This window comes from Chrysemys picta, chromosome 8, assembly GCF_011386835.1.
Source record: "Chrysemys picta bellii isolate R12L10 chromosome 8, ASM1138683v2, whole genome shotgun sequence".
Classification (NCBI taxonomy): domain Eukaryota; kingdom Metazoa; phylum Chordata; order Testudines; family Emydidae; genus Chrysemys; species Chrysemys picta.
The window spans coordinates 47,452,188-47,472,652 of NC_088798.1; the positions used below are offsets into that span (position 1 = coordinate 47,452,188).

The 20,465-nt window shown below is 43.4% G+C and overlaps 1 long non-coding RNA gene across 2 annotated transcripts in view; it reads right to left on the reverse strand.

Moving 5' to 3' along the window:
* The window catches only part of LOC122172189 (uncharacterized), a 140,157-nt gene extending 129,815 nt beyond the window's left edge, over positions 1-10,342 (reverse strand). For both annotated transcript variants that reach the window (XR_006172258.2, XR_006172257.2), the window contains exon 1: positions 10,239-10,342. This is a non-coding gene — a long non-coding RNA (uncharacterized LOC122172189). The remainder of the gene's footprint in view (positions 1-10,238) is intronic.
* Positions 10,343-20,465: the final 10,123 nt, after the last annotated feature.

Sequence of the window (20,465 nt, forward strand, 5' to 3'; positions counted from 1 at the left end):
CTTTAGAGCTGAGAAAGATATTTAACTTTGCTTTGGAAAGCAGGGTACTTTTAAAGTGTTTATAAGCCAGAATCACAAAACCTGAAAGAATTTTCTCTCCCAGGAACACAAACCCAGACTTTAAGCATGTGGATATTAGTGTCGGTTTCTCTCATCTGATCAAGGATGAATGACCTCAGCTTATTGGAAAATTAGTCTAGTAGCTAGAGGGGAAAAAATAAATTAAAAAAAGGCTCTTTGCTTATGAAGCCTAAGGCTGTGACATGAAATATATCACAAAATTGGTTATTTATAAAACATTATTTTTTAGATTTACATTTGCATCTCACCACTGACCAGGCTTGTTCCCTGGAAAATTAAACTGTTGGATTTTGTTTTTCATTCTCCAATTTTTTTTCTCTTTTTTCAAACAATGAGAAGAAAATGAAAAGAGATGGAGAAAAAGAGAGGGGGGGAGGACAGCTGGCAATCTATGGCTCCATATAACACTAACGTATTCATATCTACCACTGCGCTTAAAATAAATGCTTTTCCTACAAACATGCTTTTTCATCTGTTTCTTTAAATGACATTGTTGATGAGCAGTAGTGTGGTGCAATATAGAGCACTGGATTTGCAGCCAGGATATCTGGGTTCTAATCCTAGCTGTTTCCTTGACCTGTTGAGTTCTCATCACAACTGTGCCATAAGCAAATTAAGATGGTAATATCTTTGGGGCAGGGATTGTCTCTCACTATATGTTTATGCAGTGCTTACTACAAAGGAGCCCTGGTATCTAGGTGCTACCATAATACAAGTAGTGGGTCTTTTTTGTTGTTGTTACCTAGCTGATAAAATTTCCAGTTTGCTTCACCTGGCTGGGAGACAAGGGGAAAAAATCAACATGGAGGTAGGATAGAGAGAGAGAGAGAGAGAGGGATTATCTCTCAGTGGTGAGTGACCTCAACCTCAGAGGAAGGGGAACATATCTGGATTCCTCACTTCATCTGGAGGTGGCAAGAAAAATAAAGTCTAGCTTGGATAGAAGAAGCGAGGTAGTTGATTCTGGGAAGGTAAATGGCCAGGTGAAAGCCCTACCAACGGCTTGTCAAACTATAGCCTGGTAATTGTGTTTCATATAGCAAGGTCTACACAGTGTGTGATCATATAATTATCTAAAATATTCCCAATAGCCCTGAGACATGTACATGAGAGATAGATGCGTGCAGTAGACCTAAGTAAAATTTTTCAGCTGGAAATTTTTTTTTGGAGAAAAATGGAGATTCAGTGACACTGAAATGTTTCGTGGATTCATGTGAGTTTTGCCAAATTCATTCAGTCATAATCCTCCCCAGAATTCTGAAAGTATTGGTATGTTTTGACATTTTCAAAATGAAATTTTATTATTTTAAATCAAAATATTCAAAAATGGTTGAAATTGAAACAGCAAATTTTGTCAAAATGAAACATTTTGTTCAACACAAGATATTTTTTTTTTACTTTTTGATTTGCCAAATCTTTAAAAAAGGGGGAGTGTTTATTGGTTAAACCCAAAATGAAATATTTTACAATATTTTGGAATTATCAGTGAACCAAAAAATCCATTATTCACACAGTCCTAGTGTGTTCTATATGTTAGTTTTATGCCCAGGATTAGTGTTTGTCTGATGAACTCAAATTGCTTCCATAAGAGAAAAAACAGAAACATAACAGTGGATTAACATAACAGTCTCACAGCCCCATAATACTTCTGTCTTCTGTGGCCCTACTTGCTTCTAGCACAAAAGGACAAGCTCCCTGCATAGATCTCAAACAGGCATACAGTGTGGAGTAAATAGGCAGGTCTGGCTGGGGCTGCAGGTCAAATAGGGCTCTCGGAAGGAATACAATAAATGTTTTAAAAGGGTAATCAGAAAGGAGAAGACAAAATTCCACATCCACTGGGACTGGATCCCATGCTATGGGTTTTCTGTATGTTTTCACTTTATGTTATGTATATATTATTTACAAACAAAACCCCTTCATTTAATGTTAAAGTGGCACTCAGTAATAAATTAAATCATTAAAATTTAGGAAATATGAAATTAAGGATTAAAATTAATTAAAAGGTTGCAAAGTCAAGCAGTCTCAAGTTAGGAAATGCCACAAAGAACTTCACCAAGGCAACCTTAATTCGACCTCCCTCTGAATATGCCAGGGGTAGGCAATCTATGGCACACGTGACAAAGGTAGCACGCAAGCTGATTTTCAGTGGCACTCACACTGCCCGGTTCCTGGCCACTGGTCCAGGGGGCTCTTCATTTTAATTTAATTTTAAATGAAGCTTCTTAAACATTTTAAAAACCTTATTTACTTTACATATGACAATAGTTTAGTTATATATTATAGACTTATAGAAAGAGCCCTTCTAAAAACGTTAAAATATATTACTGGCATGCGAAACCTTAAATTAGAGTGAATAAATGAAGACTCGGCACACCACTCTGAAAGGTTGCCGACTCCTGGCATATGCATTCTAATCCAGCTTTTAATTACAAGCAAAAGTGAATATCTGTGAAAAGTCTGATGCACATGACTTGTCCAGCATTATGTAGGAACTCTGTGTCAGAAGCAGAGATAGAATCCAAGTCTCCAGGATGGCATTCAACTGCCATAACCACAAGATCATCCTTTCTCTTCCTATCTCATAACTACAAACCTTTTAACTCTGTAACAAATGAGCCAGGGGATTTACAAACAACAGATTCCTTTACTCCAACCTTGATTCTGCTGCAGAACAGATCCGTCCTGTGCACTGTGAACCAGGTGTCCTGTGTAAAAACTAATATGGGATCATGTAATTAAAAGCTGTTTATAATGTATGTGCACAAGGGCTCCAACTAAAGGTTGCTTGGGTAATGTTCATCCTGGCACTTTCTATCTTTAAAACCTTTTAATCCTCAGCTTTGTATTTGCTACTTTCTTACATTTTAGTTTAGTTAAGGTTGCTCTAATCCAGGGGTAGGCAACCTATGGCATGCATGCCGAAGGCGGCACGCGAGCTGATTTTCAGTGGCACTCACACTGCCCGGGTCCTGGCCACCGGTCCGGGGGTCTCTGCATTTTAATTTAATTTTAAATGAAGCTTCTTCAACATTTTAAAAATTTACTTTCCATACAACAATAGTTTAGTTATATATTATAGACTTATAGAAAGAGACCTTCTAAAAACGTTCAAATGTATTACTGGCACGCGAAACCTTAACTTAGAGTGAATAAATGAAGCCTCGGCACACCACTTCGGAAAGGTTGCCGACCCCTGAACCAATAATGGTAAATTATGAATTTTTTGTAAATTTCCTTCATTTTAATAGAAAGAAGATATTGTGTATATGTGCTGTTTAAATAAGAAGCATTTACACTTTTTTCTTCCATGTATATTTATCATCTTTGTGAGACTCCATATTTCACCACTCAGTGCCATGTTGACCAATTGTGAGGGTGTATACCAGGTCCTTTGAGGCCCCACAGAAGGCCCTGTGGTCCTACCACACCCCACCCCAGAAGAAAGGCAACAGAGTGGGGTCCTCCAACTGGTCTAGAGAGGCTGCAGGGAAGGAAGCCAGTCAGAGTCTAGAAGGCTCATATAAAAAGGCGTTGCAAGACCTGCATAGCTCAGTTGCTGGCTGGAACCAGAAGAGGAAACATGCTGTTGCTGGCTAGCCAAGGAAGCTGCAGCAGCTGGACAGAGCAGTCTCTGGCTGGGACACTCCACACAGAAACTGGGAAGAAACCCTGCTTAAGCAGGGATAGGACTGTGAAGCTGTCCAAGCACAGAGGCCTTGGAGAGAAAGCCTTGAAAAGAAGGCCAGGGGCTGTTATAAGTTCATAGGTGTGCGCACGGGGTGTTCCAGTTGTGCCCAGGCACACCCTAATGCAGGGGTGGGCAAATGGCTCCACTCCCTGGCGCAGCAAGCCGTGGGATCTGCGCTCCCGGGCCAGAGCACCCGGCTGAACGCAGCAAGCCGCCGGCCCCTCCCCTGCCTTCTCCCCTCCCCTGGAGCCATGCTGCCGCACATGCAGCGCTCTGGGGGCCAGGGCTGCATGCTCCCGTGGGGCAGTGTTTGGCTCCGCGGGGAGGCTAGGAGCCTCATCTCATGGTAAGGGGTCTGGGGCCAGGGGGGTTGGATAAGGGATGGGGGTAATCAGGGGACAGGGTGGGTTGGATAGGGGGTGGGATCCCGGGACGGTTAGGGGCGGAGGGTCTCTGGAGGGGCAGTCAGGGAGCAGGGGGAATTGGATGGGGCATGGGAGTCCCGGGGTCTCTCAGGGGGCGGGGGGTGGATAGGGGTCAGGAGACAGGGAGCAAGGAGGGTCCTGGGGGGCAGTTAGGGTGGGGGGTCTCTGGAGGGGGTGGTCAGGGGACAAGGAGCTGAGAGGGTTGGATGAGTCAGGAGTTCTGGGGGGGGCTCTCAGGAGGCAGGGGTGTGGAGAGCAGATGGGGGAGGCAGGGAGCAGGGGGGTTGTATGGGTCAGGAATTCTGGGGGTCCTGTCAGGGGGTGGGGAGCAGTTGGATAGGCGTGGGAGTCCCGAGGGTCTGTCTGGGGGTGGGGGTGTGGATAAGGGTCGGGGCAGTCAGGGGACAGGTAGGGTCCTAGGAGGGCAGTCAGGGGACAAGGAGCAGGGAGGCTTAGGCTCTCTTAATGGCTCTCCATGCGTCTCTGGACCCTCTCAGCTGTCGGGCTTGGACGGAAACATTGCCTGAGGGTAGTGAGAGAATGGGTTATCGGTGAGGTGGGGGTGGGCGTGAGCCCGGTCAATAGGGGCAACCCCTACCAAGATCTGAGCCTTTTCTCACACGCCCGTTAGAGCTCGACATTATGCTGTTTGGGACCCCTCTTTGAGGAAAGCCTCTGGATTGCAAGTCCAACCGCTACCTCCTCGTGGTGAGAGTCGGTAACTGGCTTGGATAGCCAGGCGGATTGCGGAGGACGAACCCACATCCCACATTTAGTGGGGTGTGGGATGGGGTTGGGCAGCCCCATATGGTGCCACATGGATGCCCCCCTGGTAAGGGTAGCCTCCCCCAGGCACGGGTTAGTTTCCCCCTGGAAAGGGTAAGTTTCCCCCAGGTACGGGTTAGTTTCCCCCTGGAAAGGGTTAGTTTCCCCCTGAGAAGGGTAAATCTTTTAGCTATGGAAAAAAGTAATTTATATTTTTATACCGGATTGGCGCTGGACCGGGTTAATAACGCCCCCGCTGTTGGCTTTGATGCCCCGGCTGACAGTGTTAAATATATTAGGGGTGTGATCAGGGTCGCTGGACCAATGGATAAAATGGTGTGGACTATAATGAAGTCTCATGAGAATGAGAGTGAGAATCAAGTCCTCCCAGTGGAGCATGGAGAGGAGGTAGAGGAGAATGTTTGTGATGATCATGGTGAGGAGATTTTATCTATCTTACCGATGGTTTTTACAAGGGACACTTTTAATGATTTAACTATGGACAGTTTTAATCCAGATTTTAAGTATTTAAGTACATTTGATGATCCATATGTTAGGGAATCAAGTACTGATTTTAATAGGGATCGTAATAAGGATCTTAACAGTATTGGTAGTAATATAAATATATTAGAAAGTAGTTCGTGGAAGGATGGGGTTTTTTATTTAGAGTATCCCGTTGATAGTTTTAATTGTCCAATATGTCCCCAGATATTACCAACATTTGGTAAATGGGCCAAACACATTAATGTGGTTCATAAAAGTAAAGCCATACGAGTTGTATGTAGTAAATGTGGAAAATCTTCTCAATATCATAATATAGCTTGCCACTACCCCAAGTGCATACCCAAGAAGGTGGATACCCCAATGAAGAGCCATACGTGCTCGGTCTGTGGGCTTGGTTTTCATACTAGATCTGGATTGAGCCAACACTGTAGACATAGACACCCTGCTGTGAGGAATGAGCAAAGAAAAGAAGATATGGCTGCTAAAAGTAAGATCAAAGAGGGATCGACTAGATCTCGTATATGGACTAAAGATGAGGTTGCGCAGCTTATACAGTTGGAAAGGAAATATATTGGGAAAAGGAATATAAATAAATGTATTGAGAGCGAGATGAGGACCAAAACGAATAAACAAATATCAGATAAAAGACGAGAATTAGCAAAGAAGAAGTTAGTGGTAACAGGAGATAGGGAGGAAGTGACTGAGGTAGAGGACATTAGAGTAAATATATTAGAAATTCCGCCCCCAAGAGAGAGGATTTTCCCACTAAAAGGACATCCAGAAGTGGATTTAGTGGAGAAAATATGTAAACGGGGAAAACAAAGTAGGGAGGGAAGAGAAATAATAAATAGTTTAGGGGAAATTGAAGGATTATTAAAGGAGGATTTAACAAAAGCTCTCGGATGGGCAATGTTGGAAAAATTATGTTATTCATTAGTAGAGGGACAGGACCCTAGAAATGAAAGTCAAATAGAGTTGAGGAATAAAGGAAAAGGGAAGATTAGAAAGGAGGGGAGAAGGAAGCAATTTAATGCAATTAGGAGATATGCTACAAAGAAAGCTAAGTATAAATTCTATCAACAATTATTTGATAAGGATAGAAGAAGATTGACTCGCATTATAATGGGAGAGCCAGATAAGGCTAAGTGTGCTATCCCTATGAAAGAAATTGAGGAATACTATGTAAATATTTTGGGAACAATTGGACATGGTAATATGATAGGGTGGCCATCATCCACAGAGAATGCGGATAATGATATATTAATGAGTCCGATCTCTGTGGATGAGATTAGAATAGCTTTAACAGAAATAAGAAAAGATAGTGCTCCTGGCCCAGATAAAGTAAAAGTGAGCAATTTGTGGGATATTTTTAATTTAGACTCCTTAATACTTACAAAAATTTTTAATATATGGTTTCTAAATAGACAGGTACCAGATGAATTTAAGAAAAATAGAACGATTTTAATACCAAAGACACAAGATGAGGAGGAAATGAAGAAGTTAACATCTTGGAGACCATTGACAATTGGGTCAGTTTGGATTAGAATCTATACCAAAATATTAGCAAAAAGACTGGTGGAAACAGTTAAGATATGTAGTAGACAAAAAGGGTTTATATCCGCCCCTGGGTGTGAGGAAAATATTGCTATATTAGATAATTTGATTAAAGGGGCTAAACGAAATGGGAATGAAATTGCAATAGTGTTCGTAGATTTGGCTAAAGCATTTGATTCTGTGGGACACGGACATATAATAGCCGGGTTGAGAAGATTTGGTATAGATGAACATTTTATAGATATTATTAGGGACCTTTATGATAATTGCACAACTAGGGTATGGGTGGGTGATGAAGCTACTGAGTCTATTTTAATTAGGAGGGGGGTCAAGCAGGGTGACCCGTTGTCCCCAATTTTGTTTAATATTGCTATGGATCCCCTTTTAACTAGATTAGAAGTAGAAGGAAGTGGTTTTTATGTTAAGGGTAATAGTGTCACGTCATTGGCTTTTGCCGATGATGTGGCAATTTTAAGTAGCTCATATAAAGGAATGATCAAAAATTTGGGTATCTTAGAGGAGTTTTGTAAAAATACTAATCTCTCTGTTAATGTGAAGAAAACAAAAGGCTTTCATATTTTAACTAAACATAAAACCTATGTAGTTAATCCTAAGGATAATTGGCAGATAGGGTCAGAGAAGATTGAATATGTTCAACCAGGGGATTTTGAAAAATATTTAGGGGCTAGAATAGATCCCTGGATAGGTGTAGGGGGACCGGTACTTAAAGAAAAATTGAAAGATTGGAGTGAGAATTTAATTAAGGCCCCATTAAAACCGGCCCAAAAAATATTAATTTTACAGACATACATCTTACCGAAGCTATTTTATAATCTTCTTTTAATAGAACCCCCTTTTAATCTTTTAGACGATCTTGATGTGTTAGTTAGAAAAATAGTTAAAGAGATTTTACATTTACCTCAGTGTACCACAGATGGGATATTTTATTCTAGAGGTAGGGATGGTGGTTTAGCTCTCACTAAGTTTAGTGTGCAAATCCCAAATATGTTAATTCGTAAATGGAGGAGACATATTGTCTCGAGAGATGATTGGATGGACCTATCTTATCTATATGCAGGAGAAAATCTTGTGGATAAAATATTGTCATTTAGTGCAGTAACATCTCATCCCAAGAAATGGAGGGAAGAGGAATTTTTAAGATGGTCGGAACTGAGATGTCAGGGAATAGGGATAAAATATTTTAAAAATGATTTAATTAGTAATTCGATTTTTAGAAACTCTAGTAAAGTTAAATCGTCAGCGTATATCGCAGCATTGCAGCTTAGGGCAAATATTTATCCTACTAGGGAGACATTAGCAAGAGGAAGAGGAAGTGTGAATGCTCTTTGTAGATGGTGCGGTAAAGTGCGGGAGACTGTTCCCCATATCTCAGGACAATGTTATAAGACTAAGAATGCTAGGATAAAAAGGCATAATAGAGTAGTGTCTGCAGTTGTGGATAAGGTTGGTAAATTAGGGTGGAAGGCAATGATAGAGCCCCATTTGAGAAATAGTAAGGGTGAGTTAAGAAAGCCGGATATTATATTTATAAAAGGAGATACAGCAGTGGTGGTTGATGTTACAGTGCGATGGGAGGATAATGCCGGAAGTTTGGAACAAGCCCACAGTGAGAAGGTGGCTTATTATCTTGAGTTAGAGGAAGAAATTAAAAACTTAACGGGAGGTAAAAATATCCACTTCTTTGGTTTTGTGCTTGGGGCGCGTGGCAAGTGGAGTGAAGGTAATAATGATTTGTTACAATTATTGGGAATGGACAGAAGTAAAAATTTTAAGGAGAGTATATGTAGACTTGTTTTATATTCCACTATTGGTATGATGGCTATATTCAGTGACAGGTAAAGATCCCGGAGTTTCCATTCCGTGTATCTTGCCAAAACTAAATTTTAGCTATTTTGGTTTCCATGCTCTAAATTTTCAAATTTTTAATATTGTTTTGAACATTAACATATTTAGTGTTATTTAATATCTGCCCTTCAATAGAATGGTTTTAACTATATAATAAATACTTATTAATGGATGAAATTCCAATTTAAATCATTAGTTTATTTATTTATTTATTTTAACTACTGGATGTGGATGCGGACTGGCCGCGTATAGTAACCAGGAAAGGGCAGGTAGTCACGCCTGTACATAAATAGGGGGTGGAGTCCTGGGGGGCAGTTAGGGGCAGGGGTCCTAGGAGGGGATAGTCAGGGGGGGACAAGGAGCAGGGGGGATTGGAGGTTCTGAGGGGGGGAGTAAGAGGGAGTGGATGGGGGCGGGACTAGGGCAGGGGTGGGGCAAGGGCGGGGCTCCCTGGGTGCACACCCTAATGAAATGGGCTGCGCACGCCTATGTATAAATTCACCAGGTGAAGGGGTCTGTGAGAAAGAACCCTGAGAGAACAAGGCAGAGACTGTTATGGACTCTCTAGGCAAGGAGGCCTGCAGGAGATCCTGCTTAAACAGGCAACAGCCTGAGGACACAAGAAGCTGGTGGGATAGAGAGGGGAAAAAGCTCAAAGAATGTAGCAATAGACACTAGCGAAGGAAGGAGCATCTGGCTGCTAGTCGAAGGGTCCCTGGGTTGGGACCCGGAGTAGTGGATGGGCCCGGGTTCCTCCAATCAGCCACAGGCAGAATGGCGAAGGGCCCAGGAAGCAACACATTTCATTTGGAGCCCAAGAAGGCTTAAACAGGCCCAGAGATGGGACTGAGGACTTTGGGGAGGGGCCAACCATTTGTTGAACCATGTTACCCCAGTAGGGGTTGTTTTCCTTTTGTTTCACATACAGACTGCATGTGAGTCGGCTGGAGGGCTGAGTCACTGAAAACCCATTTGAAAAGACAAACTGTCTGCAGAGGGGTACCGCAAAAAACAGAAGAGTGCAGGCATGCACCCGGCCAGCACAAGGCACTCGCGAGAGAGGAGTGGCCACACTTTTACACCAATATCTTGAAAGGCATTTAAATTAAACTGTATTCAAACAAAATACAATTTAACGCAACTGCAGTTTTATTGCAACTTCTAAATTACACTTATTTTTAATTGTGGAACAGAGTAGAGACTCACATCTATAATTTCCCACCTCTTACAAAAGGTAGATATCGAGAAAGCCACAGCCTTTCTAAGATGCCTATAAACACTATGCAGGAATTCATGTAACCCTTTCTGAGAAAAGTAATAAACACCCTTCGAAAATAAATAGTGTAACTTACCCCAATACAAACCCAAATGAGTGAAGCGGGAACTTATCCAACCCCAGACTGCTCTCACTGCAGCTCCTCCTCGGACCCTTCTTTGTAATGGTATCATGGTTGTCTGGGGGAAATCAGTTAGCAAAGGCAGCTGTTGCCATGACAACCATGCCACTAGTGACTCCCCCAACTATGCAAATAAACTGGAAGAAGAAGGTGAGGATTGGTTGATTACCTCTGATGTCACAACCTCTCAGGCAGTCACTGAGGACAGCAAACATGCACTGTGTATGTGGGAGGGGAAAAATCAGGCTTCGCTAGTGTTTCTGTTTTCCCAAATTTCCCCCAAACCAACAATATACAAACACAAAATACAACATTGGTGATCGCTTCATACACACATTAATTAGTGACTGAAATATGGTTAAAATTCCCCTTGGCATGTTTACAAAATGGAGTTCTGGAAAAAGTCTGATGCAACCTTAGCTTTGTCCCACTACTGTGAGCCCACAATATTGTCAAGAAGTGAGCAGAAGATGCATTTCAGAGCCCACATGATAGGCCTCAGAATAGAGGTGTTTCTTTTGTTTTAAAACTTTTCCCCTGAAGCCTGAAAAATATTTTTTTCCATGGAAAACCTGCTGACTGAGGGCCAGATTCTGCATTTAGATTTGCACAGTGCACTCATGGACATGGGCAGAATTCCACTGACTTCAATTGGACACCCACACAGTTGTCCTTGTAGGAACAAGCCCAAAATTTTCTGCTGTGCATGCTGATCCACGCTATCAGCTTCTCTGTTATATTGTGCAAGGTCTGTTTAGAGATTTGCTCACAAGTCTGGCTTGCAAATGTGGGCAGCATTTAATTTAGAAAACGCTGCAATGCACAGCAAAAATAATGGAAACATTTACTTTATCAATTACCTACTGTCTGAAGAATGATTAAGGTAGTAGACTTTTTTTAAAATCCCTTTCTCCCTCAAATCATAATTTCCTTTAACTTCAGTTCTGAAGATATTATTTGGCTGAGTTTTTAATTCTGTGTCTGCATTCTGCTATGATACATCTGGTAGTCTTAGCTAGGCTGCATTATCACAACATGGCTCCAACAGCAGGGTTCTTAAAACAGAATGTAAAAAAGCTCCATTGTTTTGAGTTGGGGTTAAAAATAAGATTTTCATCTGAAAATACGTAGATAATTAAAATGATTCATAATAGCAAGCATTAAGCAACAGCCCATGGCTCAAACACAGTGGTGGGTAATCTACACATCTCCAGTGGCTTTCCATCATTGCAGGATGATTTCAATGTCTGTGCTTACTACTTAGATAAAAGATATTGTCAGTTCCTTTAGAAAATATATTTGTCCTTCTTAACTGTCACTGTTTCCTTTTTCAAGTGCCACCATTATGCTTTAGGCTAGCAGGTGAGACTAAGCGTCTGCTGTGATACCCCTTGGTGCTTGGAATTTGCTTCCAGTCATGTTTCTACTTTCTTGTCTCTCTCTCTCTCTCTGTTTAAAATGATTAAAACACAACAGTTGCACAAACATTTCTGTATTAATCACTTTCAGCTCCTGTACAGTGAATCACCCTTCTTTAATGTTGCTGCTCCAATTAATGTTTGTTGAGGGTTTATGATTTTATAATATTATTTAGGGAATGACATAAGCAGACTGTATACAGTGCATTGCTACCATGTAAAATAACCAGAGTCCTGTTCAAAGAAACTTACAGTACAACACAAATACAAACTCCAGGTTAACAGTTCAAAGGAATGGAGATATGGGCCTAGGTCCTGAAAATGCTTCAGCTTGCACATTACTTTACTTATGGGATATTTACTTCTCTGGCAGTACTCATGTGAATAGAGTTACCCTGTCCTCAAGTATTTGTTATAGAGTCAACAAGAAGACAGATCATCACTGAAATATTTTGCAAAAGAACAGTGTTTGTTTCTCTGTTTGAAGAAGATTGTGAAAGGTAGGGAGCTATTGTTTGTTTAGAATATTTTAATTTTATAAGGCACACCAAATGCTCTAGGGGTAAGGAAGATGGGGACACTGTGAAAAACAGTATTTTGTAATGCTTTATGTGGTCTAAGAAATGCAGGGAATAACTTCAAGATGAGAAAGTTTACTACAATTCTTAGTCATGGAAATTTCCAGAGGCAGGTATAAATCTGCAAAGGCAGGTATACCTGCCTCTGGAAATTTCCATTACTTGCGTCTGATGAAGTGGGCATTCACCCACGAAAGCTTATGCTCCAATATTTCTGTTAGTCTTAAAGGTGCCACAGGACCCTCTGTTGCTTTTTACAGATTCAGACTAACACAGCTACCCCTCTGATACAATTCTTAGTGGTTTTGAGACTCTTTGGATCATAAAAGTCAAAATACAAGTCTTAGAAACAGTGATGGAGCACATGCACATTTAGAGGGCTAGATTCTGCTTTGGGATGCCTGCATTTCCTGTTGACTTAAATGGGATCTACACATATACCTGAGGGCAGAATTTGACCCAGAAAGTCCATCTAGTAGATGAGACTGTGCTAATTGGCCAAGTGTATGCTAATCACTGGCCATTTGTTGGCAAGGCACAAGAGCAACACAAGTTTACAAAAATAATCTCCTGATATTACAAACTAGCACTAGTGGTCATTGTTCCATATAAAGTATCACTGATGAGCCAGATCCTCAGGTGGGACATAGTGTAATTTCATTGTCTTTAGTGGACCTGTGCCAATTTATACCAGCTGAGGATCTGGCCTTGTATTTTTAATCTTATATAATATAAAAGTGTAATGTATTTATACCAAACTTTAAAACTATATACTGTTATGCAGATCCAGAAACAAATTTAAATTGTAAATCCTCCCCCAACCTTGGCTTTAGCTATGTTTTTATAATTATTGTGATGGTTCTCAGGTCATTCAGGACCATGAGTCACCTTGTCACCCCCGCCTCCAGTGTGACGGAGTCCCTAACACTAGCCTTTCAGCCACTCAAGCACTTTCCGCTATGCTATGCTAGCCCTGTATTTGCCTTGCAAATTAACAGTAGGTACACCCCCACCCCTGAATCCCTTTGAATCATTTCCTTGTGATATCTAGTCCCTGATTCTGGCTATTAACAGACATCCCAAATCCCTCTTCCCCCAAAGGAACAGCATATCCCAGTTTACTAGTTTTACCTTAAACCACTGTTCCTGAAAACCACACAGCACTTGTGAGCACTTATAATAAAACAAAAGTAGGTTTAAGAAAGAATAAAAAGATTTAGCTAGAAACAAGGAAGAGTGGTGGAAACAAAGGGTTACAATACAAAACAAATAATACAATGCAAATCTGGGTGTACACTTATGAACAGTTACCTTTCCTATCTAATAAAGTAGGTTTTCCCCCCAAAGTTCAGTCTGTTGCAGAACTGGTGATCCCACACCACTCAGTGTTTGTTTCCCAAGCCCAGTACTGACGGTCCACTGTGGCAAGTTGTTCTGTGAATGCCAGCAGTAATCTTGAATTATTTGTTTCCATGGCAGACAGCAGGTCAGGCATCACCGATTCACTCTCTGTTTCACAGCTCATGAAATACTGGAGGACTAGCCACATTGTGTTCATAATGCTCATCATGAGACTGGCACACAGCTCGGGATCCATGATGTCAGGCAGAGATGGCAGGCACACAGTTTATAAGGGCCATTGAAAAACAGCCTGAAATGAAGAAGGAAGCCAATGGGATGATGGGGTAGAAAGAACTGCATCACAGGATGGTGAGCATGTCCCCATGATGCATGGCAATCTGTTCCAGAACTCCCAACAGAGAGTGGCGGGTTGCACAACGGGAAAGCTCTCTCCACAATGCAGCGCTCTCTCTGTTGATGCCAGAGCAACAACTGTGAACATCCTTTGCTGACACAAGGCGTGTTGTGTGGACATGCACAACCAAGGTTATTAAAACGACACGATCATCAACATAACTTAAGTCAATTTAACTCTGTAGTGTAGATGTGACCCAGCGAAATACAAGGTAGAACAGATTGTTTAGCATAAGTAGTTAACACATATTTCAATGGAACATTCTCAATGAAGTGGCCTGTTAACATCTCTCTAGCTATAAGAGGGGATAAAAGGTGGGGGGGTGAAGTGGTGGGGGAGGGCAATTAGTGGGTACAGATTGTTGTAATAAGCCATAAATCCAGTTCTTCCATTCAGTTCATGATTTTTAGTATCTAGCAAAGCTATGAATTTAAGCTTCCAGGTTCATCTTTTCAAGGTGTTGGGCAGGTTTTCTTTGAGGATGAGGACTGTGAGGTCAGGTGTAGAGTGATTGCTTTGTGAAAAGTTTTCCCCCACAGATGATAGGGTGTTTTTGTCTTTTATCATCTTTCTGTATTAGTTCATTCAAGAGCATAGTGATTGTCTCATTTCACCCACATAGTTGTTATTGGGGCATTTAGTGCATCAGATGAGGTATATCATGTTGTGATATGCATGTGTAGCACTCATAAATCTTGAAAAGTGTGTTGGGGGGTGTATTGGTCATAGTAGCAGTGGAGATATGTCTACAAGTTTTGCATCTGTTGTTCTGGCAGAGTCAAGTGCTACTTTGAGTGGTGTGTCCAGGTTTGTGGAGATGCTTCAGATGATGAGCTTGGAGAGGTTGTGGAGTTTGAAGGCCAGAAAAGGTGATTCGGGAATGATTTATTTCAGGATGTGATCCCCATTGAGTATGAGTTTTAATTGTTTGATGATACCCCATATGGGCTCAAGTGTCGGGTGATAGGTGACAACAAGACATGTGCAGTTGGAGGGGATATGGGATACAGGAAGGAAGCACGAACAGGGAGAGCGCAAGAGGGGAGGACTCCTGTCTCATACTGAGAAAGCGGGACGATCAGCGAGTTATCTTAAGTGCCTATACACAAATGCAAGAAGCCTGGGAAACAAGCAGGGAGAACTGGAAGTCCTGGCACAGTCAAGGAACTATGATGTGATTGGAATAACAGAGACTTGGTGGGATCACTCACATGACTGCAGTACTGCCATGGATGAATATAAACTGTTCAGGAAGGGCAGGCAGGGCAGAAAAGGTTGGGGGGGTTGCATTCTATGTAAGAGAGCAGTATGACTGCTCAGAGCTCCAGTATGAAACTGCAGAAAAACCTGACAAAGAGTCCTGTGGCACATTATAGACTAACAGACGTATTGGAGCATAAGCATTCGTGGGCAAAATACCCACTAAGTCAGACGCAAGTGGGTATTCACCCACGAAAGCTTATGCTCCAATACATCTGTTAGTCTATAAGGTGCCACAGGACTCTTTGTTGCTTTTTACAGCTCCAGACTAACACGGCTACCCCTGATAGAAAAACCTGAGAGTCTCTGGATTAAGTTTAGAAGTGTGAGCAACAAGGGTGATGTTGCGGTGGGAATCTGCTATAGACCATCAGACCAGGGGGATGAGGTGGGCGAGGCTTTCTTCCGGCAACTAACAGAAGTTACTAGATCACAGGTTGTGGTTCTCATGGGAGACTTCAATCACCCTGATATCTGCTGGGAGAGCAATACAGCGGTTCACAGACAATCCAGGAAGTTTTTGGAAAGTGTAGGGGACAATTTCCTGGTATGATTGCATTTCACTCGAGTATGGACAGTTGGCAAATGAGGAAATTCACTCTGTAGAATAACGGTAAATGTGCGGTAGTGCCAACATAAAAATGAAGGGACAAAAAAATGACAAGCTAAAGGTTAACGTTTGTAGAAGTAAACATCTTTCTAGGATGATGTGCAGATGTGAATGGTGACGTAAGTTCCTAAATGTTATATGCTTTGAGTTTTATAAACTTATACAAAAGTTTACAAAATGTATAAAAAATGTAAATTTTAAAAATGTACAGAAAAATCTTAACTTTAAATGAACAAAAAAGTACTGTATTTTTTTACATAGTGCAAGTGCTGGAGGAACCAATTAGGGGCGGAGCTATTCTTAACCTGCTGCTTACAAACTGGGAAGAATTAGTAGGGGAAGCAAAAGTGGATGGGAACCTGGAAGGCACTGACCATGAGATGGTTGAGTTCAGGATCCTGACACAAGGAAGAAAGGAGAGCAGCACAATACAGACCCTGGACTTCAGAAAAGCAGACTTTGACTCCCTCAGAGAAATGATGGGCAGGATCCCCTGGGAGAATAACATGAGGGGCAAAGGAGTCCAGGAGAGCTGGCTGTATTTTAAAGAATCCTTATTGAGGTTGCAGGAACAAACCATCCTGATGTGTAGTAAGAATAGTAAATATGGCAGGCGACCAACTTGGCTTAACAGTGAAATCCTTGCTGATCTTAAACACAAAAAAGAAGCTTACAAGAAGTGGAAGACTGGACAAATGACCAGGGAGGAGTATAAAAATATTGCTCAGGCATTCAGGAGTGAAATCAGGAAGGCCAAATCACACTTGGAGTTGCAGCTAGCAAGGGATGTTAAGAGTAACAAGAAGGGTTTCTTCAGGTATGTTAGCAACAAGAAGAAAGTCAAGGAAAGTGTGGGCCCCTTACTAAATGAGGGAGGCAACCTAGTGACAGAGGATATGGAAAAAGCTAATGTACTCGATGCTTTTTTTGCCTCTGTCTTCACGAACAAAGTCAGCTCCCAGACTACTGCACTGGGCAGCACAGCATGGGGAGGAGGTGACCAGCCCTCTGTGGAGAAAGAAGTGGTTCAGGACTATTTAGAAAAGCTAGATGAGCACAAGTCCATGGGGCTAGTGGTAAGTTGGAGCCGGTTTGCACCGGTTCACAGGAACCGGTTGTTAAATTTAGAAGCCCTTTTAGAACCGGTTGTCCTGCCTGGGACGGGACAACTGGTTCTAAAAGGGCTTTTAAATTTAACAACTGGTAAAGCTCCAGCAGCTCTCCGCCCCAGCTCACCTCTGCCTCCTCCCCTGAACGCTCCACCCCTCTTCTTCTCCCCCCTCCCCTGCTTCCCGCGAATCAGCTGTTCGCGCGGGAAGCCTGGGAGGGCTGAGAAGCAAGCGGCGGCTTCCCGCAGGTGAGCTGGGGTGGGAGGGCGTGAGGAGGGTTCCAGGGAGGCGCTGTGCGGCGGCACAGCCCAGCCGAGCAGCTCCGGCCCAGTGGCCCCGGCCCAGCAATCCTGGCTACGGCCCAGCAGCTCTGGCCCAGCAGCCCCGGCCCAGGCCGAGCAGCTCCGGCCAAGCAGCTTGGGCCCTGGCCCCATGGCTCTGGCCCTGCAGCTCCGGCCAAACGGCCCTGGCCCCCCGGCCCTGGCCGAGCAGCAAGGCTGTAGCGCCGCCAGCCACCTCCAGGCAGTGCGGTAAGGGAGCAGGGAGGAAGTGTTGGATAGAGCGAGGGCAGGGGAGTTAAGGGTGGTGGTGGTGGTGGTGGTGGGATGGATAGGGGTCAGGGCGGTCAGAGGGCAGGGAACAGGGGGATTGAATGGAGGCAGGGGGGCAGTCAGGCAGGAACAGGGATTGGATGGGGTGGTGGGAGGCAGTCAGGGGCAGGGGTTCCAGGAGCAATCAGGGGACAGAAAGAAAGGGTGGTTGGATGGGGCAGCGGTCCCGGGGGGCCATCAGGAATGAGAGGAGGGGTTGGATATGGCGGCAGGGGGCAGTCAGGGGACAAGGAAGGGGGTGGATGGGGCAGGTGTCGGGGGGGGTGTCAAAGAACGCGGGGGGTTGGATGGGGCAGGAGTCCCAGGGGGCGGGGGCAGACCACGACTCCCTCATGGGGTGAGGAGGAGGGAACCAGTTGTTAAGATTTTGGCAGCTCATCACTGCATGGGGCCAGATGCGCTGCATCCAAGGGTGCTAAAAGAGCTGGCGGATGTGATTGCAGAGCCATTGGCCATTATCTTTGAAAAGTCATGGCGATCTGGGGAGGTCCCGGATGACTGGAAAAAGGTTAATGTAGTGCCCATCTTTAAAAAAGGGAAGGAGGAGGATCCGGGGAACTACAGGCCAATCAGCCTCACCTCAGTCCCTGGAAAAATCATGGAGCAGGTCCTCAAGGAATCAATTCTGAAGCACTTAGAGGAGAGGAAAGTGATCAGGAACAGTCAGCATGGCGTCACCAAGGGCCAGTCATACCTGACTAACCTAATTGCCTTCTATGATGAGATAACTGGCTCTGTGGATGAGGGGAAAGCAGTGGACGTGTTATTCCTTGACTTTAGCAAAGCTTTTGATAGGGTCTCCCACAGTATTCTTGCCAGCAAGTTAAAGTATGGGCTGAATGAATGGACTATAAGGTGGATAGAAAGCTGGCTAGATCATCAGGTTCAATGGGTAGTGATCAATGGCTCCATGTCTAGTTGGCAGCCGGTATCAAGCGGAGTGCCCCAAGAGTCAGTCCTGGGGCTGGTTTTGTTCAATATCTTCATTAATGATCTGGAGGATGGCATGGACTGTACCCTCAGCAAGTTTGCAGATAACACTGGGAGGAGTGGTAGATACGCTGGAGGGTAGGGATAGGATCCAGAGTGACCTAGACAAATTAGAGGATTGGGCCAAAAGAAATCTGATGAGGTTCAGCAAGGACAGGTGCAGAGTCACTTAGGACTGAAGAATCCCATGCACTGCTACAGACTAGGGACTGAATGGCTAGGCAGCAGTTCTGCAGAAAAGGACCTAGGGGTTACAGTGGACAAGAAGCTGGACATGAGTCGACAGTGTTCCCTTGTTGCGAGAAGGCAAATGGCATTTTTGGCTGTATAAGTAGGGGCATTGCTAGCAGATCGAGGGACGTGATCATTCCCCTCTGTTCGACATTGGTCCCACACTACAAGAAGGATGTGTAAAAATTGGAAAGAGTCCAGTGGAGGGCAACAAAAATGATTAGGAGGCTGGAGCACATGACTTATGAAGAGAGGCCGAGGGAACTGGGATTGTTTAGTCTGCAGAAGAGAAGAATGAGGGGGATTTGATAGCTGCTTTCAACTACCTGAAAGGGGGTTCCAAAGAGGATGGATCTAGATTGTTCTCCATGGTACTGGATGACAGAACAAGGAGTAATGTTCTCAAGTTGCAGTGGGGGAGGTTTAGGTTGGATAATTGGAAAAACATTTTCACTAGGAGGGTGGTGAAGCCCTGGAATGGGTTACCTAGGGAGGTGGTGCAATCTCCTTCCTTAGAGGTTTTTAAGGTCAGGCTTGACAAAGCCCTGGCTGGGATGATTTAATTGGGGATTGGTCCTGCTTTGAGCAGGGGGTTGGACTAGATGATCTCCTGAGGGCCCTTCCAACCCTGATATTCTATGATTCTACTTCTCTGGTGGAATTTTCTCTGGTAAAGGCATTATTAAGTATTTTAAGGTGTATACCCCGTACTTTGTCCTTGGAGCATATTCTGTGGTATCTGTGTACCTGGCTGTAGATTACAGATTTCTTGGTGCGTTTGGGGTGGTTACTGGATCTATGAAGGTAGGAGTGGTGATCCATGGTTTCTAGTATATAGTTGTCTGTAGTGTTCCATTGTTCAAGCTGATCATAGTGTCCAGGAAGTTGATGCTAATATGGGAGTGTTTCAGAGAGAGTTTAATGGGTGGGTGGTGGTTCTTGAAGTTGTAGTGGAGCTATATGAGGGAGTTTAGATCTCTCCAGATGATGAAAATAACATTAATGTATCTCTGGCATTGGTTTAATAGTGTATTTGTCCAGAAATTCTTCTTCAAAGTGGCCCTGAAGAGGTTGGGATACTGGGAACCACCCATAGCTGTTCCCAAGGTTTGGACAAACTGTTGTTGAATGTAAAATTTTTAAGGGTGAGAATGAAATGAATGAGTTTGGTAATGTGTTTGGGGTGGATATATGATGATTGCCCACTGTCTTGTAGATATTTGAAGCAGGCAGTGATCCATTATTGTGAGGGATGTTGGTGTATAGGGAGGTGACATCAATGGTGGCAAGGATGGTGTTCCGAGGGAGGTTGTTAATGCTGCAGAGTTTCTGGAGGAAGTTGGTTGTGTCCTAAAGAAAGCTGGCCCTTTGTGTGGTTAGTGGTTTGAGGATGGTTTCTATGAGTCCCAATGTTCCTTCAGTAAGAGTGTCGTGGCCAGATATGATGGGTCTGCCTCGGTTCCCTTGTTTGTGTATCTTGGGAAGCATGTAGAAGGTCTCTTAGGTGGGCTCATGGGGAATGAGGCTGCAGATCTTCTTTTGGAGTTGTTTGGGGAAGTATTTGATGATATCCATGAATTTCTGGATAAATTGTGGTATGGGGTCATCTTTGAGTTCTT